The 5336-nt window shown below is 42.8% G+C and overlaps 1 pseudogene; it reads left to right on the top strand.

The window, feature by feature from the left end:
* Positions 1–480: 480 nt before the first annotated feature.
* On the top strand, positions 481–2302 carry LOC147614735 (uncharacterized; annotated as a pseudogene).
* Positions 2303–5336: the final 3034 nt, after the last annotated feature.

The raw sequence follows: 5336 nt of genomic DNA, 5'->3' as shown, positions 1-5336 counted from the left end.
CCCCTACAGGTTAGAGTACTCAAGTAAAATAGATGCTCGTAATCGCCATCGCAATCCCCACAAGCTACAGTACTCAAGTAAAGTACAGGCTCGATCACTTTTATTGACCCATCATGTTGCAAACATGGTTCCTAAACCTTGACGATACTTTCATCATCTTCCCATTTGCTATGGTGCTTCCACATATTCACGCGCTATAACACTGACGAGCACCATAGCAAATGGGAAGATCATGAAAGTATCCTGAAGATTTAGGAACCATGTTTGGAACATGATGGGTCAATAAAAGTGAGCGAGCCTGTACTTTACTTGAGTACTGTAGCCTGTGGCGATGGCGATTACGAGCCTTATACTTTACTTGGTGAGTACTCTTTTATGATCGTTTCCCTTTCTCTCTCTGGCTTATGATCGTTTCCCTTTCTTTCTCTTACTTATAAATCTTAGAGTGCACGCTGTTGCGATTCAAGTGGTTTTTACGACATGAGTGACCACAAGCTTTGTTGCCTTGGATCTGGCCAACATGGCCAGCTTCTGGCGGCTGTGTGTTGTGCAAACTGGGGTTCTAGGGAGCGAAAGGAAGGCTGTAACGAAGTAGGGTCGAAAATTTGTCAAAACTGCCGACTGGTGGCTTATTGCAGCAAAGAGTGCCAGAGAGAGCATTGGAAGCTCCACAGGGTGGTCTGTAAATCGGATTTGATGGAAGAACTCTGGACTCCTTCATGGGTGAGAGAGATGCGCGTGCCGTCGTGGATGTCTGACGAAGTGAATGCTAAGCCCTTTCTGCAAGAGTGCTTATGGGGTAATGTTCCATCATATGGTGTGTTGGGGTACTCCACTGCGTCCTCTTCAACAACGTTGCCAAAAGACTTGCGCCTGTGCTTCGCTGCAAGTGGAGATCTTCGTAATGTGATAGAGACAGTGTGCCAACTGCCGGATGATTTCAGAGGCAAAGCTACTATCTACGTAAACGATGTCAATCCAAAGGTTGTGGTGAGAAACTATCTCATGCTGGAGCTGCTAAGGCTTCATGGTAGGGAGGCTATTGATGCGGTGATAGCTTTGTGGTATTCCTTGGCTATGACGGCCAGCCAGCTGAAAGCAGCCAAGGGCGTTGCGAGGCAAGTCCAAAGCTGGCCCGTCGGAAGCTGCTGCAGTAGAGATGATATGGAATCAACGTCGGCCATGCATTGCAACTCTTCCTCTTTTGGGTCCTCCGGGCCAGAATTATGCCTTGTTGCTAAATTAGGCAAAGAAGCTATGCACATTATGAAGGGCTTCTGTGAGAACAAGATTTCTCTTGTGTCGGCCACAGAGAATCGGAAGATGATAATGGAAAGCCGGCCGGACCTAGTAGATCGTAGGATGGGCTGTCTCCGTCCTGCGCACAGGGTGTCATGGCATCACTTCAGGCAAACCGGCGTTTTATTGCCCTTCAGCGCAGACTGCCAGCACCACAACAAAGCCAATAGATTTTTGTTTACCCCTTACCTGGGTTGGACCATTGGCGATGGAAGCGACCCCTTGGATGGCTGGGACATGAAGCAAGTGGTCGCTACGGGTATCCAGAGTGGGGTGCCGGCTATGGACCTCTATGGCTGCCTGTTCTTCCATATGCGCAGCAAGCTTCAATCGTTTCTCGACAAGTGGAAGCTTTGTCACGTCAGCCTTGTCCTCACCAACCGAGATGCATCGGAGCTGTCTGCAGAGCTTCGGCGCCGCAGCAGCAAGCTCACATTCCACCGCATAGACACCAGCAACCTGGCAGATGCGCAGTATGCAGGAATCAAGCAAGTCCTCAACGACTGGGGGCCTCTCGTAAGTCGGCATTCGTCAAACCTAAGTTCCTCAGCTGCTTTTGAGCCCATCCTCATAACCTACTTCATGAACTGGGCTTGGGCAAAAGGAGCCTTTGGTATTGCCAGCCATGACTGGTGCTGAAGTAAAGCAAGCCACCGAGAAGGCCAAACGTTGGGGCTCTACAAGGAAGGGTTTTCAAGAGATTGTGATGAGGGGACTCAGACATGGGTACTTGAGTTGGTTATACAAATACTTTCACGACTTCAGCGACGCTTTCAACGAGTATCTAGACATGGAGGGAGCGTTCGCGGCAGCAGGAAAGGTGGGAGTACGCCGCAAGGAGAAGCATGAACTAGTCCCACACAGGCTCTTTGTTCCTGTGAAGGCAGCAAGCAGGGCAACCCCTGCTTTGCGTGGGAATGTGGAGGATTTAGACTTCCGTAACACAGTGCAGTTTAATCATACCATGACGGAGAAGTATGTAGAATGGACGAGTCTTCGTTGATTTAGAAGAGCAGAGATGGACACTTTCCGTTTTCTCTTCTTTTTGTTTTTTTTTTTGGGGTCTATAGGTAATGAATGTTGGCTAAAGGCAAGTTGTCTAGCAAATGTAACTTTCCTAATGCAGCTTTCATTTTGGAAATTCGATGAGTTTAAAAAATCATTATTCATTAATTTATTGGTGGTTATAGTTTGTAAGGGTGAAAAACAATTGTTTTAAGGGATGGAATATTTTTGAGTTTTGGATATGAGGCATGATGACCTCTCGTAAAAACGCATGTCCAGTTTCTAATCTTTGCATATGGCAATATTTGAAAGCCTACCCAGCGTACAACATCAAAATCATTAGGATATTTTGGAGGTCATTCGTAGGACCTTGTAAGAAAATGGTCGATTCTTATTTTCTCTCTCTATAAAAAATCTTGAAATATTAAAATAAAAAGAATGTAAAAGTCATAAAAGTGTAGTCTCTAAGCTAGAGAGGTAGATTTTCTTCCACAGGCAGCCGTCTTAAAGTTCGTTGGAACCTTCTTTGAAATGATACATTCAAAAGTGCAAGAATAAAGTTAGTTCAGGAGCTAGATATTATTGCACGGAAGACAGTTTGGAGGGAATAGAACCTTCATCTCCAATTTCAAAAGATAAATACAAGCCTTCTCTCACCATAGATAGTCATATTCTTTCACTCTACATCATATAGTATACTTACTCATTCCTAGAACACTCCAATGGAGAACAACCATGTACACATTTATTCTATTGAAGAGTCCAATCATGAAAGCATTAAGAGAGTACCATCTGTACATTGATCTAGATAGTGCGTATGTGACGCATAAGTGGACAACTATTGCTCTCATCAGATGTTAAAGATCATATGAGGTTGTCGGTTAAGCAACCGCATATGAGGTTATCGGTTAAGTAACACATAGACCTTTGGTGTGATAGCTCCATCTATCCTATTGACCCATGTACTCCTTCACATCCTCCCTTTTCAAATCCCACAACTCTCTTATGTTTTGCAGCAGGTGATGGTGCCACAGGCTTACTAGGATATTGCAAGTCAATTTTTTACATGCAAGAAAGAGAAAGGCATTATTCACAACACTTTAGCAAATGAGCTTCTTGGCTTGTCTGGTGTGAATGCAAGACATAGAAAGTTAGATTGGAAGAACAAGAATGTCAAATCAATAAACTAAGAAGTGACCTCTCCAAATATAGAGAAAAAGACATAATCATTGGACGACGCATATGGAAAAGAAATCTCAAAGACGTCGAGAACTTGAGGCTCAGTTGTTCTAGAGGCTTGAAGAAGAGAATCCAAGCCATAAGAAGGTAAGATTGCACTGAATGCATTCCCATTCACATGTCTTTTGTGTTAGCAGTTAATATTATTTTATTTCTTGGGCTTCTTGGGATTTACAAGTAATGAGTAGTGCTGTATTTGTAGGGTTGTCATACATCGTGACAAAGAGAATATCAATCCCAATCTTAATCCAGCAAAGCAACTAAAACCATTCATATGACATCAAGAATGGCAAGAGAAATGATAAAAGAGAAGAAGTTCAAGGTGGTTCAACGAGATATAGTGGATGAATTTGTAACCAACAATACAGTTTCAGCTGCGGATATTCAATCCGCCATGGATTCAAGTGGAGTCAGTCGTAAGGGTTATAGTGCCATCCAAAAATCAGTTTCATCCCTCCTTAAGGCCAAAGGCATTAAAGCAAAGCTACTTCCAACACCTACAAAAGTTTGGATACATAGGGAGGAATTAAACACAGAACAGCTTCACTATGTTGGTCACTCATACCACATTGTAGGAGAGTGTAAGGGAGAAGGTGGCAATATATTCTACAGTGAAGGAGAGTGTAAGGGAGAAGGTGGCAACATATTCTACAGTGAACACAACAATATATTCATGGACTTGGAGCTCTTGCAAAAGATAATGGTGGAGTTCCATGATATTACATTTGAGGAGATAGGAGGTGTACTTCAGTTTGTCATCAAGCTTGATGAGTGCGAGATTATCAAGGAGAAAAAGATGGAAAGGGTCACAATAACACTTATAAATAGGGCTCTTTGTAATTATAGTAGGGATGATCCAAAATATTTTAGTGTGCAGTCCAAGACGAAAATCTAGTGGCTAGGCTCATTTGAGGATGATGAATCCTTGTTTTGGGTATTTCATCAGACACATATCCCCAATCTCATCAAAGAATAGATGAATGCAACCAGGATGCTCCATGTAGAGAAAAGGGGGGAATTTCAAGTCCAATGGCATCTTGTGGGTGACTTGAAGACTCTCAAGTGCTTATTTAATTGCAAGCAAAGGGGCCAATGCAAAGTCTGCATGCCTTTACTACATGCACTCCACAAGGGTGATAGACTCTAAGTGGTGGAGACGACCACCGAACAGACAAATTTTGGATGAGAACTTTATACCAGTGTTTGAGATTCCTCTTTCCAATGTGCAAAGTCTCCATGCCTTTACTACATGGACTCCACAAGGGTGATAGACTCTAAGTGGTGGAGACGACCACCACCAAACAGATAAATTTTTGATGAGAACTTTATACCAGTGTTTGAGATTCCTCTTTCCAATGTGCATATATACACGCTTCATGCTTTGTGTCGTATCATAGAGAAATTGGTATATCTCCACATTGGCTTTGCTTGGAAGATCAAGAATGTAGCAAAGAGGAAAGAATCCATCCGTGCATTGGAGAAGGTGCTATCAGAAATTGGACTACACGGAGGTAATGTCCAGATTCTGAAGGACACTAAAAAGTCATCAAATGAAAATCGATACTAACTTACATTGTATGTTTTCTTATGCAGCATATTCTCTACAACCATAGGCCTTACTTTATCAATACATACAGAGATCCTAGCATTTGGAACATACAAGGACTCAAGAAATCACACTATATGGCTCAAAATGCATATTTTAGGCACACACAACATGGTGGTGGAAAAAGTAAGGCAAACAGCCTACAAGAAGTGTTCCAATGGTTCTATAGAAGGATACTACAACAACT

Source organism: Cibotium barometz, chromosome 41 (assembly GCF_041138505.1).
Source record: "Cibotium barometz isolate CiBa-2024 chromosome 41, ASM4113850v1, whole genome shotgun sequence".
NCBI lineage: Eukaryota > Viridiplantae > Streptophyta > Polypodiopsida > Cyatheales > Cibotiaceae > Cibotium > Cibotium barometz.
This window is presented reverse-complemented; position numbering and strand designations above follow the sequence as displayed.